Raw genomic sequence first — 23,856 nt, forward strand, 5'->3', positions numbered from 1 at the left:
TAACTATTATCCAGATATGGATAATAGATTAATTGCCCATTATTAAAAACATTAAATAGCATATTAAAATAAATAAAGTACTACTGACCTCATCAATGCGAAGTGTCCGTCGCCAGCAACATCCTTGTCTTGTCCACAAAATACATTGCCAAAACAAAGCCAATACATTGCAATTACATTCAGATATCAATTAACCCCTTAAACACCTTATCAGATAATAACCGCAAAGGTAATTAAGGGGTTAAGCCACACTGGCCCGATACCCACCCTTCACCCATGAATTTGTACAGTGGCTTCATCATGCAACTACAGTATATATACAGTATATATATATATATATATATTGTGACATAGTCCAAAGATGTTAGGCAGCTTTCTGCCCCGTTTTAGGTCAGAAAGTGCAGGAATAGTTAAAAATGATCCATTCCACAGCTTCCCATTAACTCAGACTGCTGGATGGAAAATCCAGACCACAGATTACAATGGCTCTAGTTCTCCCTCACCTGCTCTTCTAATCACATGCACAGGTACTTAGAGCAGAGAGGTTTTGCATTTCACTCTCTCTCCTTAGAGCCTGGAGGCTGGGGGTATCGCTGCTCCCCTGCATCCAGTGTCGGGGTTGACGGCCCCTCCAAGTATCACAGTACCAGAGGATTTGCCTGGACACCACGAACAGATAAGACAAAACAAATGGTTATTGCTGTTGCTAAAAGACTGTGCTGTATCTTGTGACCCTAAATGAAAGAGCATTGTTTTAAGCTGGGGAACCAGTTTAGTTGGCCAGCAGCTGTTAGAGAGACTAATTCTGATGTGTAGTTAGATCCCTGAAAGGGATAGGATTTTGCTTATATGATTTTGGTTTTATTTCTTGAAATAACAGTGTGGGAAATATTGTAACACTGAAATGTGTGAACTGCTGAATGAAAGTATCTGAGTACCTCTAACCTTCACATGTTAAAGCTGCAGTACCTTACTTGGATGAAAATAAAGCAGGCAGAAGCAGCATAATACTTTGCATGATCCTGTTTGTTGTATAATTAACCCTAGAAGACTGTGTCGGGAAGAACCCAGACAGACGTCAGCACTACAAAAGAGGGGCGTTTGTCACATATGGTGGAGAATGCGGGTCGACACTAAAAAGTCTGTGGGTTTGCAAATAAATGCGGGGCTTTAAAATGGCTGCCCAGCTGAACTAAAGTACAGATGCTATGAGTGAAGTCTGTCCCACTGTGTATATCAGTTGTGCTTCTAGCATACACAGAGAATGTGAGAAGTGTGGATGCAATAGCACCCTGAACCCAAACAGAAAACCAAAATGTTTTGCTGAAGAAAAAATTTTTTTTTTGCATCTAGCAAGTGCTGTTTGTAAAGCTAATGCCTTTTTGCTGAAGTGAGTGAATTTGCAGCTAGCAAGTGCTGTATGTAAGTTGCTGAAGTGAGTGAAATTGCAGCTAGCAAATTGTCTCTGCCGGGTTTATAAAATGGCCGACGTGGAATGTTTGTTTTGCAATGCACGTAATCTTGAAAAACAGTGTCCCTTCAGGCCATACGATGATGATGACGACGACTCGTATGTGGCCCCGGGAGGTGAGCCGTACCCACAGATGAATTTAGTATGCTGGGCCTGTCGTGAAGTAGGTCACATGGAAGATGTGTGTCCCAAAATTTTCAAAGACAAACAGCTGCAAAAGCAAGCAACGCCCTGTGAGTGCAAGCAAGATGTGGAAGCTACCAGTGAGTGTGTGCCCAGTACCACTGATATCTCTGGAGCTAATAAAGCAAAAAGAAAGAAGAAGAAAAAGAAAACTGTTCCTCAAGTCACAGGGGAAGTGACCGAGCCACTTGAACCTGTGCTGTCAGCACACGCGTCAGAAAGGTGCCGAGATGTGCTGCAGACCGGAGTGACCGGCAGAATTGTCACGGGAACAGTGGCAAAGGAAAAGGAGGAACAAAGGGAAGCTGAATCCTTGAACCAGGATAAAGAGGCTTTGGTTTCTGCTCTCCAAGCTGCCCGCCATAATTATGAAGTCCTGTGGCAGGATTTGGTGAAGGAGCGAGAATGGAGCAAGAAGGAGCGAGAATGTTGGATGAAAGAGCGAGAATCGAACGCCGAATTACAGAGGTGTATACTTCCAGCTTTACAGGAGTACGAGGCTTTGAAGAAAACAGAGTCTCTCTTACGGAGTGTGCTGGAAGAGGTGACGACTAGTCTGGAAAAGGCCAACACCGTAATTGCTATCCTAAAACAGAAATACGGGAAGGCTCTACAAGAGGTTCACGCGCTCAGCACAGAGGTGCAAAACTCACGCCTGGAGGGCCACGGTCTGAACGCAGAGCTGGGAATGTTGAAGCAAACCCATGAGATTGCCCTGAGTGAGTTAGAGACTGTAAAGCAAAAAAATGAGACACTGAAATTGGAAAATTCAGATTTGACTGACCAAGCAGAAAAAGTAAAGAAACAGTTGACTCAGGAAAAATTAGAAGTGCAGGAAGCACTACAGAATGCATTGATGCACACTCAGAGCCAGCACCAGGAAGAAATGGATGCTCTGAGAACAGAATTGCGACATGTATGCACAAAACAGAATTCTCTCGTGGAGGAACTTAACGTTTTGAAAAAGGAGAAAAGCATTAGAATAATTCAGAAGCACTGCAAAGCTCTTATCCAAGGAAGAAGGGAAAGAGAAAATTATCGGCGTAAACGCGCCGCAACTATCATCCTACAGGCTGCCTACAGAGGGATGAAAATTCGTCAGTTTAATCGCCGGAATAAAGTAGCCTGTGTACTTCAATCATTCTACCGTGCCCGCATGGTACGAAACAGGTTCCTCATTATGAAAGGAGCAACTATAAAGATCCAGTCTCTGACTAGGATGACACAGAACAGGATTCACTATCAAACCCTGAGAAATGCGTCACTGGTTATACAGCGGTATTTCCGCCTTAATAAATGTAGGCCTCAGGAAAGAGAGGCCCAACACTACATGCCTGCCAGCTGCAAAGGTAAAATGCCACAGGGTACAGCCGGAGTTAGTGAGCGCCCCATCAAGGTAATCAGTGCTTCATCTTCTAAGTACCATATAATTGCCCCAGAGGGGAAATCCCAAATCTCTGAGAGTGATGGTCTTGAGAAAATACATGGCAGTAAGAAGTACCATAAAGGTTCAAAGGTTGCAAAGCAAAAGCGACGAAGGTCAACGCTGGCCTTGAATTTTTCCGGATCTTGCCACTCTGGGCCACAATATAAAGACAAAGACTATCCGGCCCCAGAGTTCCGTCAGAAGCTAAAGAAACAGTCCAGTCATTTGCAGTTTGCAGCGGCCTATGAAATAAAGTCAGGAAATGTAATGGACTGGAAGTCAAAGAAAAAAAAAAAAATGTGTTTGGGGAATTGACCGATATTTTTTTTTGTTATTACACGTGTGGACTATGTCACGGACACTTAACTATGCAAATAAGCTATTGTAGTTAAGGTATATTAGGCCTCTAGAATATGCATTTTGTCAATATTACAATGTTATATTGGTTCTCTGTGTTGAAAATGTAGCTAAACTACAAATTAATATACAGGGTTGATGGCCCTTTTTGTTGGTAAATATATGAGATTCATATTCTAGAGTAGAAAAACCCAGGGAGGTAATAGAAATTGTCTGGTTTTGTGAATATATTTAGCATATCCTGGGTTGTAAGAATGTGTGCTAGACATTTATTTTTCAAAATAGTTCTCTAATATAGAGCAACAAAATATGTTTGCCAAGTATAGTCTCTTATGACAATAACTATTGTCCATAATTGCCGTGGAAAAAAAAGTTAATATTCGTGTCATGTGAATACTTAATGTTGTACTGAGGATTTAGCTCAAGTATTTCAGGTAGGACGCTCACCCCAGTGAGGTCCATGGCCGCTCAACCCAGTAGGTGTGAGCTGGGGAGGGGGATATGTGACATAGTCCAAAGATGTTAGGCAGCTTTCTGCCCCGTTTTAGGTCAGAAAGTGCAGGAATAGTTAAAAATGATCCATTCCACAGCTTCCCATTAACTCAGACTGCTGGATGGAAAATCCAGACCACAGATTACAATGGCTCTAGTTCTCCCTCACCTGCTCTTCTAATCACATGCACAGGTACTTAGAGCAGAGAGGTTTTGCATTTCACTCTCTCTCCTTAGAGCCTGGAGGCTGGGGGTATCGCTGCTCCCCTGCATCCAGTGTCGGGGTTGACGGCCCCTCCAAGTATCACAGTACCAGAGGATTTGCCTGGACACCACGAACAGATAAGACAAAACAAATGGTTATTGCTGTTGCTAAAAGACTGTGCTGTATCTTGTGACCCTAAATGAAAGAGCATTGTTTTAAGCTGGGGAACCAGTTTAGTTGGCCAGCAGCTGTTAGAGAGACTAATTCTGATGTGTAGTTAGATCCCTGAAAGGGATAGGATTTTGCTTATATGATTTTGGTTTTATTTCTTGAAATAACAGTGTGGGAAATATTGTAACACTGAAATGTGTGAACTGCTGAATGAAAGTATCTGAGTACCTCTAACCTTCACATGTTAAAGCTGCAGTACCTTACTTGGATGAAAATAAAGCAGGCAGAAGCAGCATAATACTTTGCATGATCCTGTTTGTTGTATAATTAACCCTAGAAGACTGTGTCGGGAAGAACCCAGACAGACGTCAGCACTACAAAAGAGGGGCGTTTGTCACAATATATACTTGTATATATATATATATATATATATATGTATATATATATATAGAGAGAGAGAGAGAGAGAGAGATACAGTATATACACACAGATGATGAACCAATATACAAATAAATGTAGAAGGGTTATCAAAACCATACTGTCCTACAAACAACACTTCTCCATACAGACACACTACATTACAATGAATTTCCTTTAATAATCCTAACTGATCTTACAATCTAAATCATCACATGACAATGAAACACCTCACATTCCAATCCATACATTGCATTTACATTGTATAAATGATGCATTAAATCTATGCACCATATACATTCTGCAAATGAATGTTAACAATATCATTGCAAGCTAAATACAAACACTTCCAAACAAGTCAACTATTTTAACCAATCAAGTAAACAAAAATCAATTAGCAATCATTATTTACATCCCTAAACAATTGACAGTCCATCCCGAACAATGAAACAATTAACTAATTCACGCCTCGAGCAGAACAATTCAGCATGTGAAAAAATATACAAAGAGCCAACCGGAATACAAACTTTAAAACCAAGGCTAGCCCTGACCTCCCTCAAACACACAATACAGTACAATATCAACAATGACATCTATCTAATTTTAAAATACTTTAAACACACATTTAAGCATAGCTGCATAGTCAAATTAATTTAAAACACATCAAATCAAGCTTTTAAAACAACATCATTTCTTACCCTGTATGTATATATCTCTCTAGACATATATACATACATACAGTGGCAAGAAATGATATACCACAAAAAAAAAATACACATGTTTAAAAAGCTTTTTAAAAAATTAACAAGTTAAATAAAATACATTTCTTTAGTTCACTTACCATTACTTGCCCCCACCGACTCCCGTTGCGCAGCTTACTCACGAACCAATCCACGAACAGGAACCCATAAAATAAAAAACCATAAAATAATAAACATTAAACTAAAAATCCAAATCAATCCACGGGTCTTCTACTTGTAATCCATCTTTATCTTCATCTGTATTCTTCTTTCTTCTATCTTCTTCCGGGTGGGGCGGGGTCTTCTTTCCATCTGCGGCCACGCCCTGGTCTTCTTTCTTCCACGGAGGTCCTTCCTTCGCGGCGTCTGGCTTCAAAATGAGACGACATAGACTTTTAAAGGCCTATGATGTCACAGTTTCGTCATATGGTTCCCACGGCCCTGATTGGGCCGTGAAAACCATGTGTTTTGGCCGATAAAAATTAAAATGATGACGTCACTTAAAGGCAATGACAGCACAGCCAATCAGAATGGCTTTGCTTCAATTGCCTTTAAGATGACGTCATGAAAAGACACATGGCCGCCCTCACATGGTATGGTAGCCAATCAGAGCGTATATACCATGTGACAGAGGCTTGGGGGGGAAAAGGATGTGACGCACTACAGCCAATCAGAGTAGGGATGGAGTTCCCATGCTCTGATTGGCTCTAGTACCATGCGACAAGCTTTCAATGACGTCACATCCTTTTTCCCCCCAAGCCTCTGTCACATGGTATACTAGAGCCAATCAGAGTAGGGATGGAGTTCCCACGCTCTGATTGGCTACCATACCATGTGAGGGCGGCCATGTGTCTTTTCATGACGTCATCTTAAAGGCAATTGAAGCAAAGCCATACTGATTGGCTGTGCTGTCATTGCCTTTAATTGACGTCATCATTTTTATTTTTATCGGCCAAAACACATGGTTTTCACGGCCCAATCAGGGCCGTGGAACCATATGACGAAAATGTGACGTTATAGGCCTTTAAAAGCCTATGTCGTCTCATTTTGAAGCCAGACGCCGCGGAGGAAGGACCTCCGGGGAATAAAGAAGACCAGGGCGTGGCCGCAGATGGAAAGAAGACCCTGCCCCGCCCGGAAGATAGAAGAAAGAAGAATACAGATGAAGATAAAGATGGGTTACAAGTAGAAGACCCGTGGATTGATTTGGATTTTTAGTTTAATGTTTATTATTTTATGGTTTTTTATTTTATGGGTTCCTGTTCGTGGATTGGTTCGTGAGTAAGCTGCGCAACGGGAGTCGGTGGGGGCAAGTAATGGTAAGTTGCTGGCGACGGACACTTCGCATTGATGAGGTCAGTAGTATTTTATTTATTTTAATATGCTAGTTAATGTTTTTAATAATGGGCAATTAATCTATTATCCATATCTGGATAATAGTTATTTTGCACATTATTGTACTGTAGGTGTTGGGGGTATGTATTGAATGTATAGGCCAGGTTTATTTTTTTTACATTCAGGGTTTGTTCCGTGGTTCCGCGTGAGACCTCTGGAGACCACGGGTATCTCACGGGATACTCGGGTATCTCACGGGTATCAGGCTGGTGGTTCTACGAGTGACACATGCGGGGATGATGATGTGTGGTCCCACTTCTGTGGGGGCACTGCAGACCCGTAGTCTGCGGGGATGAAGCTGTGTGGTCCCACTTCTGTGGGGGCACCGCCGACCCGTAGGTGTGGGGATGATGATGTGTGGTCCCACTTCTGTGGGGGCACCGCGGACCCGTAGTGAGCACCCGTGAGTTCCCCAGACCCCCGTGGGAACCACCCGAGGCTCCACAGACACCTGTGGGTCTGATCCGGGGCTCCCAGACATCCTTGGGCCTACTCTTGTTTAGCAGCAATGTCGTGTACCTCATCATGTGCATGAAATGCCCAGGGGGCTGCTACTACATAGGTGAGACAGGACAGGGGCTAAACAAGAGAATGAACCTGCATCGCCACAGCATCACACGCGGAACAAGAGACAGTCCTGTTGGCGAACATTTCTCTGACTCTGGCCATAAGATGAACGATCTGAGGGTTGCCATACTCAAAGGTAATCTTAAAACCCCGAAAGAGAGACGGTTGCATGAATACAAATTTATGCAACTGTTCGGGACACTTAGCAGTGGCCTAAACAGAGATCGAAATTTTATGAGTCATTACTGACACTAGCGAACTCTCTTCCCATGAGCGCTAAAGGCCATGTCTGTACATACTGTGCTATATGTATGCACACACAGCTGTCTCTCACACATACTAATACTCCTTATTTTTCCATCCATATACACAAATAGGGACCACATAGTATCCACACACACTTTTAGTTGTGCTACAAACTCTCACATTTCCACACCCACCCACACCATTTATATCCCTCTCACTCCACACACACCTTGTGTAGAGCACTGTTTATACTGTGGGCTCTCCATTCATTTTTATTCACACTGATACACATACACACTCTTTCTTCACTTGCTTTCAGTTACCCTTTGACACCTCTAGCCATAAAACACATCCACACGGGGGAAGGAACAGCACAGATAACATTCCAAGAGACACTGTTTTTAAGTTATCCTTGCTTCATTCATTGTAACATCGCCGGAAGAAGAGATCAGTGTATCTCGAAAGCTCGCACAAATAAAAGCATTTCGTTAGCCACAGAACGGTATCATCTATTTATTTTTTGATTATATATATATATATATATATATATATATATATATATATATATATATACTTTATATGTATATACTGTATATGTATATACTGTATATGTATAGGGATTGTTATTATATATATATACTGTATTATATATCTACATTTATTTGTATATTGGTTCATCATGTGTGTGTACATACTGTGTGTATATATATATATATATATATATATACACACACACACACACACACACACACACACACACACACACACACACACACACACACACACACACACACACACACACACACACACACACACACACACACACATATATATATATATATATACTGTATATGTATATATATATATATATATATATATATATATATATATATATATATATATATACTGTATATGTATATACTGTATATGTGTAGGGATTGTTATTATATATATAGTTTAGGACTTGCGGGGGGGGTTGCGGGTGCACTTAACCCCTTCACGACCGTAGCAGTTAATACCGCTACGGTCGTGAAGGGGTTAAGTGAACCCGCTACCACCCCGCAAGCCCTAAACAACCACCGTTGGGGCTAATACCCCCTTCACCCACCCCCACTACCCAAAATAAAAAAAATTCACACACAGCAGCAGCACAATTAATAAATAAATCTAAATAAATAAATAAATAAATTAATATAAATAAATACATTTAAAATACATTTTTATTCATAGTGTAGATGTGCAGAGGGTCTCCGGAGCTGAACCGCTGTGGTTTTAGGTCTGGGGACCCCCTGCGCACCGAGATACAGGCCCCTTTAGGGGGTGACGGTATCCCTCTTCTTGGTTTACAGGCCACGGTCACGTGATCGGGACCTTTAAATGCAGAGGGATACCGGCACCTCATAAAGGGGGCTGTATCTCGGGGAGCAGGGGGTCCCCCGACCTGAAACCAATGCAGTTCAGCTCCGGAGACCCCCTGCACATGTACACTATGAATAAAAATGTATTTTAAATAATTTTTAATGTGCCGATGATTGCGCAGAGAGAGCAGCGGTTCTCTCTATGCTGCAAACACATCTCGCCAGGGGATGGCCTATAGTATCATTGATGTGCATATACAGTACTGTTTGTGTATGTTAGGGGTTATAGGGGTTGTTGTTATACAGTATATACTGTATATATACAGTATATACTGCATTACAATTCATGAATTTCTCGGCTTCAAAGACTACAGCTCGCAAACGCCCCCATGCATTTTTACACGGCATTGCAGTATTGCAGCCAGCGGGGATAAAATGCTTAAATCACAGCCGCGATATAACGCTATATACCCCGGGAGAAAACGACACAAAACCGCAGATAACCGGGATACTCCGAAATTCGAGGAGCTAGCCAAGTAAGAATAAATTTGGTCGGTAGTGTATGTGTGTGTGTATACATATAGTTATACAGCTCAACCCCGTTATAAAACGATCTGTTACAACGCAAATCCGCTTATAGCGCGATGCGAGCGCGGCTCCTAATTTTTGTATTTATGAAAACTTTGCAACACGATTATTGGGGTCTTAAATACTCAATTGTACATTATTTCTATCGCGATCCGCTTATAGCGCAATGTGATTCTTTGGACCCCAAGCACAGCGTTATAATGGGGTTGAGCTGTATATATATATATGTCCCAGGCTCCCTTACTTCAGATGCCGGCGGAAGGTGCGCTGGTGCATCCGACTAGTGCCGGTGTGTGTGGGAGCTGAGCCAGACTGTCGGGGGTATAAGAAGGGCGACTGAGTCTCCAGCGGCTCCCGTAGCAGGGCGCCGCCATCTTGCGCACAGTCGCCAAGCGCAGATGAAGCTGCAGGATGGCCATTAGCCAGAGAATGCTCCGCCGGGACTAAAGCCCACAGCATGCATAGGGGCAGGTAGTCAGGTGCACCTGAATAGCCAATATGGCTGCAGCTTCCCTTGCAAGGGGGATATAGATACATTTAGCACACGAGGACCACACCAGTTGGAGCTGGGACAAGGTCAGGGTAGGAGGTATGTGTAGGTTTCTGTGGCACCTGCACTAGGCCAGAGACCCCATGTTAGGCCCCAGCTAGGCCCCGACTCCCCTGAGTTTGTGGTTGCTGCAGGGACAGGCCCATAGGTAGGGACACTGCCCTGTAGAACCATAGCAAAGGGATCAAGACATGACGTGGCTATATCCTGTCCTCAGGTGGTCTGGGACCAGACACCTGCGACCACAGAGACTTTTAAGGTGGTACCATCCACGTGGGACCCATCCAACTTAGAGGTGGAGGCTTCGCAGAGGACTCCATGGATCCTATTTTCCACAGCATGTCCGGGTGTGGGATCACCCGGCAGGTACCCATCTCTGCAAGTGCACCAACAAACACTTTAGAGGGCAGCACTGTACCACACATTAGGTGGGGTATTACATTGTGGACGCCAGGGGGGTTGGGTGCCCAAGGGCACCTTCAGTACTTTGGGGACTGTGTTTCAGGTAGGGGGACAGAGGGTTGGTGGGTACAGCAGTGCGTGGCCAGGTGATGGTGGTGTATGTATATAGTTCATAGAAGTTCATGCAGTAAAGATGTTATCATTTCACTAAGTGTGTGGTTTATTGCATGTGGGTCCGGTAATGGGGTTATTCTACATAATAAAATCCTGTACAGATGGAGGCGCTAATGAGCATTGACCCAGGTACACAGCAGGCTCCCAGCACCGACGTCTCTGGACTCCTGTGAGCCACAGGTATTGCACCCTACACATACATACCGTAGTCACACATCTTTCAGGGGGTGGGGGAAGTGCTACAATTGGAGGCGCTGCTGAGATCTCAGCCCTGGGGTGCCCTACTCAGCAGTTCTAAATTAGTGAACCAATCAGACTCACCATGTTTACGGCCTCGCAACAAAAAGGCCTTAGAGCTCGAAGAACCTCCGGGACACGTGGTCGCAGTGGGAGGGGAGGAGTCCCCGCCCTCACCTCAATGTTCGCTGCCCACGACCAAGTAAAAAGATCCCCTGGCGTGGGCAATGTCAGGATCAGCAGCAGAAAGTATGACCCTGCTTGTCAGTGGAGTGTAGTGTTGCGGGCCACCGAGCAACAGACGTGACCCAAAGATGCCCCTCGGGTTATATACCTGCCAGAGACTTTACCGCAGGGGTGTTTGCTTATATAACCTGGGATGGCCTCCCCTCATAATACCTCCCCTCCTGAACCCTCCACAAGGGTTTTCCCTCCGATCCAGGTTCCCCCCTCACCTAACAATCTTGGGGTGTGGAGGACCATAAATTTGGCCACCAGTACTCCAGCCAGACCTGACGTACCCTATCCCGGGTACATTCACTTCAAATACCCTGCACGGAGCCACCATCTGGGCCGGGAGTCCCCCAAAGTCACCTTCCCCTAGCCTACAGATCTACACCGGTCAGTAGCCCAGGGCCTGGAACCGATAGTCGCTTAACAAGTGGCAGCTCCATACTGGGTGTGACTCAACCACAGCTAGTGGAAGCCCTAATTATGTCTTCCCAAGCGCAAAATTACAGGAAACTAACGGCTTTCTCTGGGACGACACCTACCCTCGTGGGAGAAGAAGAGATCGATTCCTGGAGGGAACACACCCTCAAGGTGCATGACTAATGGCCATACTCCAAAGCAGTGAAACGACAGAGGATAATGGAGAGCCTCCGACCTCCAGTATGCACGATGATCAGTATGCAACGCGATCAAAATGCCGACCTCTCGGCTCACCGGATAGTGGATCTGCTAGTGCGTATCTACGGAAAGGATGAAGATGAGAGCGAACTGTGGTCCCGATATTACATCCTCAGACAAAAGGATGGAGAAGACCTGTCCATCTTTATTCAACGGATCTAGCTGGTTCTCTGGAAGCTGCGAACCCCAACATACTCCCTGCCTCAATGGTGGATGAGTACCGGCACAAACAATTCCTTAGAGGAGCAATCCCCAACCATCACATAGTGATCATGAGCAGGTGCTCTCTACTACAAGGACCTGCCCCTACCTTCGAGGAACTCTTGGGGTTAGTAAAGGGGCATGAAGCATATACACGTATATGCTTACTTCCCCAAAGAACAAAGAACCTCTCAAGGGTGAACAAAAGGGAGCATATGCTCTGAAAGCCAAGGAACCATATAGTATGGAGGAGGAATCTCAAGCCAAGCCACCTTCCGTCAAGTCCAAATCGTTAGGGAGAATATCCCCTACACATCAGTGGCTTCATCTGCTACAGCTGTGGTTGGAAGGGCCACTTCTCCAAGGAATGCCCTGAGAAAGAAAAAAAAAACTAAGAATTTCCACCCTAACATAATGATCTGTGGGGTTCAGATGGCCGAAACACCTACCACCCCGGCCGAAACCACTCCCGAGCCAAGCCCCAACGATGGAACCTCACCATTGGACGCTGAAACTTAAGGGACTCAGCAATGAGGATTACTCCATCGATGGAGTAGTGAAGGTTCGGCTGGAGATACTTCAGTTGAACACTGGCAAATCCCACCCTATGGATGTGGAGGCACTGGGATGCCCCAAGCCCCTACAGCATCCCAGTTCCCCAATCATACTGGGAACCAACGCCGACATAGTAATGTATCAGGCTGTAATCAGGGCATATCTGCAGAAAGCCGGCAAACTGCCTTTATATAGTCTGACCATCTACCCCATCCTTCTGGAAGAGTGTTGTAATATATCCACACAAGACAGACATGGAAATCTCTTCAACCTATAGATGGGGTTAACAGAGATCCCACCAGGGGGAGTGAAGTGCATAAATAGAAAAAATAAATAAGTGCACACTAAAATATATACTTAATACAAAGTGTTAATTGTGATGTCAATTTAAATTAAAAAAAACACACCCCACCATGTGGAAATGGTAAATAAATATATACCAATGTAGATGAGCATCTGCTGCTGTGTAAAGGGTAGCCCAAGACCCTAGAATCTAGTAACAAAAACAACACTCATCGTGAAAAATGTAATAAACTATGTATATATATAAGGTGTTTCAAGGTTATGCGTACATCAAGGTAGATTAATCAAGCATAGGGCCACAGAGTGGCAGTTACCAGCGTCTGCATCCAGGAACCACCAGAGCTTCACTCTCCTTTCCACCTACAGGTAGGTGAAATGCCAGATAATTGATGACTCTGCCACAGTCTCAATGTCCTGTAAATAGCATCAATACGCTTAGTGGATCCTGGGGAGTGGTTGTCCTTTGCTCGCAAGTAGTACACAGGTTCCTCTGCAGACCTCACTGTGTTTCCCGATTAGTCAGGCAGCGTGACGGCATGGTCCCGCGGGCCCTTCTGTGACGTCAGAGCGCCCGCTCTGCTTTGAGTAACAGCATCTGCCAGTAATGATTCAGACCTCACTTGGCGACCACAGAGGCAGGCAACAGCGCGGCACATGCGCAGAAGAGGAAATCAACTCGGTGTTCAGCAAACCGTTTGACAACAATAAAATACACCTTGGAATATGAATAATAAAACCTATATACTTTTATTATTTCACGATGAGTGTTGTGCGCTTTGTTTTTTTGTTTTGTTACAGGAGTGAAGTGCATGATTGCACTGTACTGCTACCCTGACCGAGACAAGGCTAATAATCTCTTTACCTGGAAAGTACGCCCGAGGAAGCTGCCCAGCGAGGCTACAAGCTGGTACCTGAAGTGCAGGAATGGACCTCCAAGAATCCTGGAAGAATCAAAGTGTTTGCGCAAAATATTTTGCCCTATCCCATGGCCTTTGATCAGGGCCGAAAATTGGGACGAATATACGTGGAGGAAATGCCTCAGGTGAATGCTGCTGCAGCGTCCGAACAGCAAGCCGGGCTGACATTCAACTTCGGAGACTCAACACTGCCGGCCTAGTGGAAAGACCGACTCACGGCCAAGTTGAAAGAACGTCGGTCCGTATTTTCCACAAGTGAGATGGATGTGGGCTACAGCCGAAACGCCCAACATACAATAAGGCTGATTGACACTACACCCTTCCGAGAATTTTCTCGTTGCATCGCCCCTCGGGATGTGGATGATGTAAGGGACATCTTACAAGAGATGGAGAAAGCAGGGATTGTGACGGAGACCTGGAGTCCCTACGCCTCGCCCATCGTGGTGGTAAGAAAGAAGAATGGGTAGGTAAGATTGTGTCGATTACCGGACACTGAACAACCGCACAGTGCCCGAACAGTACACTCTTCCCCGCATGGAAGAGATTCTCAATGCCCTAAATGGGAGCCAGTGGTTAATTGTTCTTGACTTGAGATCTGGGTACTACCAGGTACCGATGAGTGCAGAAGACCAGGAGACTGCCTTTGTCTGTCCCCTGGGCTTCTATCAATTTACATGCATGCCCAAAGGCATCTGTGATGCTCCCGCAACCTTTCAGCGCCTAATGGAGAAAACCATTGGAGACATGAATCCTTGTGAGTGCTTGGTCTAACTGGTGTAACGCGTAGCTCACCACAAACGAAGCGCGACCGCGGTGCTGAGGCAGGGAATTGAGTAACGCTGACATACAGCCACGTGGGCACGCCTAGGATGTAGATTAGTCATTCAAACAAGGTCAGGATTACAGATAGTAGAATGGTTAAGGTACTTGCCAGGTTCAGGAGTGGAGAGTTGCGTATCGTAGGAGTGCGTAGCCAGGTTCATTATTGGTGAGTATCGGATAGTCGGGTACGTAGCCAGGTTCAGGATAGGAGAATATTGGATCGTTGGAGTACTTAGACAAGGTTAGGACTGGAGCCAGGAGAATGGTCATACAAGCCGGATCAGGAGTCCAAGGCACTAGCAGGGTTTAGGCAACAAGAGGTTAACAGGCAGGTAAGGCAAGGCAAAGTCTCAAGAACAAGGATGTGGCAAGGCACGGCGTCACAATGACTATGCTCAGCAAAGGTAAGCTGCAAGTGAAGGGTATAAATAGGAGAAAACAAAGGGAGGGTTAGGGAGTGATCACAGGGCCACACTAATTGAGTAAAGTGAGAAGGTAAATAATAATAATGGTAATTGTAAATGTGGGTGCAAACTGTGAACTGAAAAGTGAATCAGGCAAAAAGAGGGGGAAGGGGAACACAAAATGAATGAGTCCCCTAAAGAATTCACTAACTGCACACCTACATATTATAAAATCTAACTTTTAATAAATTTACTTAAAACATATATTACCAAACGTAATGTACTAAGTGTTTTTTAAAAAATGAATTAAATATTCAATAACGTGCAACCCTGTCAGATGAATGTATGATTGTACAAACCCAAATGTAATATTCCTGGGTTTGACAGGACAGTGGATGCTGAAAGTCAGGGTGTTAACCCCTCTGGAGTATATATGCAGACTGTAGGTAACCGTATCCTACTCAGTGAGCCTTTAACTGGTCACAGACTCAGCAATCCTGCAATGTTATATATAGCAGCGAACACCTATGTGTTAAGTGCATATGCTTGAAAAGTGACGCTGATACAAACACAATCAATCCACAATACCCTCAGTATAGTTAGGCTGGAACTCGCAGTGCCATTGACATAGAGTTTCTCAGCAAAGAGGCTCAGATTGTGTATATATCATGTGTTATGTATAGCAGGAAAGCAGACTCACTGCCTGTTGTTATATTTATCAAGCTAATGCTGTCTGCATAGATAAAACCAGGAGACTTAAGGCACTACATTAAAACAGCTCCAAGTAGGAGACTGACACAACTGCGCGTCCAACGCGCGTTTCCCTCCAGCAAAGGAGCTTCTTCAGGGACAAATTATTATTACTGGGGGAGAGGGGGCTGAAACCTTTTATACACTAGCAGTACCTTAATTGGTCATTAATGATTAGCAGCTGTTGCACATAAACAGTGCATCATAAACCTAAATACACCTCCTTATTTGCCAAGGTGCTGGTACCGTAATGGAGGCATGCGCAGGGACTTGGAAGCTGCTGATCATCAGCCCTTCAGCTGCGCATGCCTGGGGACATAGTATTATGCGTCTGCACTCAAAATAGCGTCCTGTGCATGCGTGGGCAGTTAAGAGTCCCCCTTCCTTGACACAGCGCCCCGCGCACGCGCAGGAACTCGGCAACTTTCCAATAGACCAGCTGGAACTCACTGAGCATGCTCCGGGACTCTGCGCATGCCTCCATTACGGTACCAGCACCTTGGCAAATATTTTCAAAGTGCCCACGCATGCGCACTAGGACAAGGGGGTTCTGCTTCATTTACTGACACCCTTCACATGCGCAGTGCAGTTCTAAACAGCGATTTTATAGGTGAGTTATAAGCACTAAAAACAACTGTCCAAATATAATAAAAAGCCACTTTATCATCAGAATTTGTAGTTAATTGTCTTTACTGTTGACTATGGCTATATGTGTGTTTAGGAGGTGTATTTAGGTTTATGATGCACTGTTTATGTGCAACAGCTGTTAATCATTAATGACCAATTAAGGTACTGCTGGGGTATAAAAGGTTTCAGTCCCCTCTCCCCCAGTAATAATAATTTGTCCCTGAAGAAACTCCTTTGCTGGAGGGAAACGCGCGTTGGACGCGCAGTTGTGTCAGTCTCCTACTTGGAGCTGTTTTAATGTAGTGCCTTAAGTCTCCTGGTTTTATCTATGCAGACAGCATTAGCTTGATAAATATAACAACAGGCAGTGAGTCTGCTTTCCTGCTATACATAACACATGATATATACACAATCTGAGCCTCTTTGCAGTTAAAGGCTCACTGAGTAGGATACGGTTACCTACAGTCTGCATATATACTCCAGAGGGGTTAACACCCTGACTTTCAGCATCCACTGTCCTGTCAAACCCAGGAATATTACATTTGGGTTTGTACAATCATACATTCATCTGACAGGGTTGCACGTTATTGAATATTTAATTCATTTTTTTAAAAACACTTAGTACATTACGTTTGGTAATATATGTTTTAAGTAAATTTATTAAAAGTTAGATTTTATAATATGTAGGTGTGCAGTTAGTGAATTCTTTAGGGGACTCATTCATTTTGTGTTCCCCTTCCCCCTCTTTTTGCCTATAAATAGGAGAACCCTCCGATAGCCAGCCAGGGCGGAACCAGGAAGTGAGAATCGATTGGCTTCTGGTGCACACAGGTGTGCCCTATGATGCCGCCTAATCAGGGTTGGGAGTGGAACTGCTCTCGCGCCGTCCCGCGCGCATCACGGAGGCCAGGGAGTGGGTTCCAGAGCGCGCGTCACTCTCACGCTGATTCCTGGGACCAGTCGCGCGCCGACCCGCGCGCGTCACGGAGGTCAGGCAGCGGGGCCAGACTCGCGCGTCAGCAGGGAGGCTGGCCGAACGTCCACGTTGTTTGACAGTGTGAGGGGCGGGGCCAGGGTCCGTAGATGCCGGAACAGACTGTGCAGGGTTCGTGCATGCACGCGTCACAGGACCAGAGGAATGCACATCTTGAGTGTATGTTATTGAAGGACCAGTGAGGTGAGGAGACGGTCCATGACTGCAAGGATGGCGATTCCTCACACCTGGATGAGATTATTGACTTTGGAAAGAACTTGGAGGAACATGAAGAATGGCTGTTTAAAGTGCTGGACCGTATGGAGCGAGAAGGCCTGAAACTGTCACTTCGTAACTTACTTGGAACACATTGGGTCCGCCAATGGTACGCCACTGATTCAGCCAAAGTGGAAGTTGTGGTGAATTGGCCACGATTGAGAACATCATGGAGCTACGCTCTTTCCTTGGCTTCTGTGGCTACTATCGCCGCTTTGTGGAGGGGTATTACAGTAAAGCCAAGCGTCTCAACAATCTCCTCAAAATATATACCCGAGGACACAAGGCAAAAAGCCACCTGTGCTTGACAGCCATTCGATGATAAATGGATGACTGACTGCGAGCATGCCTTCTTAGGCCTGAAGAAGAGCTTAACAGAGACACCTGTTCTCGCTTATGCCGACCCAGAACAGCCCCACGTTCTCCATGTAGACGCAAGTTTCAATGGCCTAGGTGCAGTTCTGCAACAAAAATATCCGGCTAGCCTCCGACCAGTAGCCTATGTCAGCCACAGTTTGACTCACAGCAAACAAAATTATACGGTACACAAGCTGGAGTTTCTCGCTCTCAAATGGGCAATCGTTGACAAACTCCATGATTAATTCTATGGCGTCACTTTTGAAGTGAGGACGGATAACAATCCGCCAACTTACATATTGACATCCGCCATGTTGGATGCCACTGGCCACCGATGGCTGGCGGCTCTTTCAAACTATAAATTCACCCTGAAATATAAACCGGGCCACTGAATATCAGAGCGGATGCCCTTTTCCGAAGACCAGGACTGAGCACCACTCCAGATGATGACCTCTGGGAGGAGATCCCAGGACCAGGGATGCGAGCTATGTGTACCATGGCAGCTTTCATAGAAGATAGAGTGGCCTTCTCAGAATTGAGGGTTGAGGATTCCTTAGGATGCCCTCCAAAGCCATCCCCGCCGCATACTGTGACCCTGAAGGGAAGAATATCACTCACGACAAGATCATTAGATGGAAGGACATGGTACAATACCAGATACGGGACCCAGTAGCTGGCATTATCCGCCAGGCCGTTCAGAAGAACAAGCCTGAAATTCTGAAACGTACCCGAGCAACATGGTCACTATACTCATGCGAGAAGCGGACAAGTTCGAAATTGATAATGGCCTCGTCTATCGGGCGGTACAATACCACAACGACCCGGATAGAGGGCAAATGGTTCTGCCCAGGAACCTACAACATACTGTATGGTACTGAGGTCGTTGCACGATGAACAGGGACATCTCGGAATGGAGAAGACCTTTGGACTGATCAGAGACCGTTTCTTCTCGCCAGGGATGCGCGAGTTGGTGGAACGACAATGTCAGCAGTGCTCAAGGTGTATCCAGTGCAAGACGCTTCCTACCAGAGCCGCACCAATGGCTCACCTGAATAGCTGGGTGTCATGGGAGACCAGATTCTACAACACCTTTTTATAACCGTGATCATTTGATTGAGCAAAACAAGATGGTAAAATAAATGGTAATTTATTTCTCGTAAAAGACAGACACACAAAGTTACACAATTCAAGATGAACACACTTACTGGGGATGGGGCTAACGAATAAATCCGTTTCCGGAACGAAATTCCTTAAGATGACCTTTCCAATGACCTGTTGTTACTCGCAAAAGTCCTCTAACTGTTTTTGACATTCAATGCCTGCTGCGACCACTACGTTCTAAAAAGCAGGACTTAGAAAATTTTCTGCTTGTAATATCCTCGAAGCCGGCTCGTGTCTATTCAGTTCTGAGCATCTTTGAATTTGCCGCTGTTGGTTTTGCACTTGGAATCTGCGCTCCTGATTGGCTGCAGGCTCTCTAAGGCCCCAGTGCCTCCGCTGCACGCCAATTCCCCGGTCTGCAGTGAGCTGCAGGAAGAGAGAATGTGGGTGGGTGGCGGGGGAGTGACGGGGGCACGGCCATTACGTCACCCGACAGGTTCGCCCTCATTGGCTGAACCGCCAGTCACGAGTCCTGCTCTTAATTCTATTGAGAGCCGGAGAAACTCTCAGTCACGAGTCCTGCTCTTAATTCTATTGAGAGCCGGAAAACTCTCGCCGCAGCACTGCGGCTCCCCCTCGCAGCGTACCCGGCGCCATTGAGGGGAGTGCTCTTGTCCCTGCAGCATCTGCCACAGCGGGCGCTGCAGTAGCATGCGGGGACAAACCCTTGAGCTTTCAGGCTTTCATTCACTAACCTGACCAGCCTATCAGAGCGTGGGAATTCTGCTGCCAGCCAATCACCAATTTGCCAGTATTGTAAAGCAGGGCGGCACCTTTTCTCAGGTATTAATGGGGCATGGGCTAACCTGGCCCCTCTACCTCTTTGCATACTGAGCCTACCCTCTGCTCAGGCTCCACAGAGTCTGGATTATGCCAAATGGTCATCGGACACCATTGTGTTAGGCCAGGACGTGGGTACTCAAGCATAACTGCAGTGCCCCTCCTGTTCTAACACATTGGCATCCCTAAGCCTTTCAAGTAAAGACTCCAGAGGCAGAGTCCAGAGACAGACACAGAGGCACCAAGCTTGTTCGCCAGCTGTGTTTTCCGGAATCCACGACTTAGAAAGCCCTCAGTTCATATACAGGTTATCAATATATACATTAAACTATAACCATTTAATAATATATATGATGTCCTGTTTTCTGTGTGCTAAAAGTTATGAGTCCCTATCCTGGTGTCAGGGATGGAATGAGTGTACACATTCACTAGCCTCATTCCTGGCACACATGAGAAAAATACTTTTAAAACTTTTAGACACTAAAACCTGCTCAGATTATAACCTAGGTGGAGCAGACCCTGAACCCCTAAACCAGGTTCAGGATACCTGGGCATGTATGTGGGTACCTCTGCTATACTAAGGACTTTGTGTGTACCTGCAGATATCTTTTAACCCCTTCATACCCAATTACCCTGTCTGGGAGATGCTGCAGCTGGGATCCTGGCGGTGAGTCGTAAGAACGTTTTCAGAGTCTGAGTTTGGTGGGGTAATGTGCTTAGCTGTATCCGAAGATATCACTCAATCTCTGGAAACAACTTTTGGGGTATCCCATAACTCCGGAATCCCGCTACATACTGTAGACACATTCTGCAAAGACTTTCTCTGACACACCCACCCTGAAACTTACATCCTAGAAATCTCCCGATCCCAGCATCCCAGTAAAGTCAAAAAAACATAATTCTCTATTGTCGCAAAATTAGTATATAGTTGCAGTAATACATTTTAGACATCTTGGTCCCAGAGCTGACACTCTAAGACCCTAACACATGGGTTAGGGTTAACCAAGTGGGCTTGACCTTTATTATAAAGCCTGGTTAACCCTTCCACCGTCACACCTCCCCTACTCAAATTGCAGGCTGTGTTACGATCGCCTTGTCCGGCGGTTTAACTGGCCTGTGTCTTGAGGATATTAGTTCGTGGGGACTGTCCTGGTGGGAAAGTCCATCAGCATTGCTGTGCTCACTGCCTTTCTTGTGCTGGATGGTAAAGTCAAATTCTTGCAGGTCAAGACTCCAGCGAAGGAGCTTGCCATTTTCCCCAGACACCCTTTGCAACCAACTTGAGGGATTGTGATCAGTGATCATCGTGAATGCCGGCCATAGAAACAGGGCTGCAGCTTCCTCAAAGCCCACACAATGGCCAAACATTCTTTCTCAAAGGTGGCATGAACCACCTCCCTGGGCAGTAACTTTCTGCTCAGGTACACCCCAGGATGCTCTCCCCCCTCCTCCCCAACTTTACTGAGTAGAGCACCGATACCGTAATCGGAGGCATCGATCTGCACCAAAAATCTTTTGGAATAGTCAGGGGCTGGGATGGGTGTGCTGGTTAGCGCTGTCTTGAGTGCCTGAAACGCTGTTTCACAGGCAGGAGACCAGGCTACCAGAACTGGGAGTAGCTTCTGTGTCAGATCTGTAAAGGGTTTGGCCACGGCGCTGTACTGTGGGACAAACCTCCTATAATAGCCAGCGGTGCCTAAAAAAGCCATAACCTTCTTGTTAGTCTTGGGGACTGGCTACTGCACTACAGCCTCAACCTTAGCTGGTTCAGGCTTGAGATGCCCTCCGCCCACCCTGTGCCCTATGTAGAGTACCTCTGCCATACCCACTAAACACTTGGTGGGTTTCAATGTGAGCCCTGCCTCCCTAATTCTGTTCAGCACCGCTGCTACATGAACTAGGTGACTGTCCCACGTCCTGCTAAACACCGCTATATAATCCAGGTATGCCCTTACGAAACCCTGCATCCCTTCCAATAACCTATTGACCAGGCGTTGGAAGGTAGCCAGAGCATTCTTCATGCCAAATGGCATCATTAAAATTCATAGAGGCCACTTGGAGTAATGAAGGCTGACTTCTCCCCAGCCTCCTTGGTCAGCGGGATCTGCTAATACCCTTTGCTCAGATCCATAATGATCAGCTACTTTGCCCCCGCGAGCTCATCAAGCAACTCATCCATGCGGGCATGGGATAAGCATCTGACACCGTCCCTGCGTTGAGCTGTCGGTAGTCCACACAGAACCGGGTGGTCCTGTCCTGCTTAGGTACTGGGAATTCCAGACAAGCCCAAGGGCTCTGGGATGGTACAATTACCTCTAGGGCCAGCATCTCCTCTTCCTCCATCTTTATACTGCTGATACCTGATAGGCATGCTTATACAGAGGTCTCAGCTCACATGTGAGCACTGGGGGATCTGTGATATGTGTTCTGCCCGGCTTGTCTGTGAACAGAACCCTATACTGCTCTAGCAAATCCCTCACCTGTACCCTCTGCCGCTCACTGAGCTTGGACCCTATCTCAACCTGCTCCACTGTGCCCCCCTTCCTAGTTTCCCCTAGGAGGTCAGGCAGAGCATTGCTCGCTACCCAGCCTTAATATTTCGAAGCCAATACAACCGGCCTCACAGTGATGGGACCCAAAAGGTTGAAACAGCTTTCTGTGATTAGGTTTACTGGCTATTCATCGTAACCCATTCTGTGCTGAAATTTGTGTAAGGCAACGATAAATTAATAAATAAATTTCCCAGAATCCCTTACCGCAGTGGAAGCACTGTAAGCTACAGTAGGTGATAATGGCGAAAAGCAGGGTTGCAGACCTGTCTAAGACATTGGGCCCACAAGTGATATTTTTATTTGCTATATGCTATACGGTGGAGGGTTTTTCGGCACCTTTTAACCCACCATAACTTATCTAATAAATACATATATACATATAAACACCCCCAAATACATATACCTGTATATGTTTATGGGTTTTTATTTTTTTAAATATGTATTTGGTGGTGTTTTTTTTTAAATGTATTTTGGGGGTGTTTTCTTTATATGTGTATTTGGGGGGTGTTTTTTTTTATATGTATTCGGGGGGTGGGAAAGGGGTTTATATGTATTTGTTTTTTTTTATATGTATTTGGCGGGTGCAGGTTAGGTATTTATGTTGGGGGGTGGGAGGTTGGTAGTATTTGAATGGGGTGGGTGGTTTGGTACTGTATGTGTATTTGTGGGGTTTGGTATGTATTTGGGGTTTGGTATGTATTTGGGGGGTGGGGGGTTTGTATATATTGGGGGGCTAGTGGGTTTGTATATTTTTGGGGAATGGGGATTTTTTTAATGTAATTGGAGGGGGTGGGAAGATTTTTTGAAATGGGGGTGGGGTTTTTTGGTATGTATTTTATGGGGGGGTTTGTGTGAGGGAATGAGTGAGGAAATTGTAAGAGGGGGTGAGTGAGTGGAGAGGGGGAGGTATAAGAAAAGGGGCAAGGGAGTGAGGGAGGAAAAGAAGGAGTAAGAGTGAGACACAGGGTGTTCAAAAATATTTTAGGAAAATCTATACTCACAGACACCGGAGTAATTCTTCAGCTGGAGTTACTATAGTAAGATGTGAGCTATACTCAGGGAGTATGTACACACATGACTTAACAAAGGAATGGCAAAACAATATATTGTGTCTCTTACATGGGCGTGGCATACATTTGATAACATTGGATTGGATAGAGTGGTACATCTACAGTATGACGCACGCTAGTGTCTGATAGGAGGTAAGTGAAGGTCATCTGAAGAACAATACTGTGAACAACACTTTTGATGCCAAGTCCGGGTGCAAAAATGGAAATAACGTTCAAGAAA

The 23,856-nt window shown here is 45.4% G+C and overlaps 1 long non-coding RNA gene across 1 annotated transcript in view; it reads right to left on the reverse strand.

Annotated features, from left to right (window-relative positions):
• The window catches only part of LOC142472276 (uncharacterized), a 36,289-nt gene extending 12,636 nt beyond the window's left edge, over window positions 1-23,653 (reverse strand). The window contains exon 1 of the long non-coding RNA XR_012789642.1: window positions 23,568-23,653. This is a non-coding gene — a long non-coding RNA (uncharacterized LOC142472276). The remainder of the gene's footprint in view (window positions 1-23,567) is intronic.
• Window positions 23,654-23,856: the final 203 nt, after the last annotated feature.

The sequence above is a fragment of the Ascaphus truei genome, chromosome 1, assembly GCF_040206685.1.
Source record: "Ascaphus truei isolate aAscTru1 chromosome 1, aAscTru1.hap1, whole genome shotgun sequence".
NCBI classification, from domain to species: domain Eukaryota; kingdom Metazoa; phylum Chordata; class Amphibia; order Anura; family Ascaphidae; genus Ascaphus; species Ascaphus truei.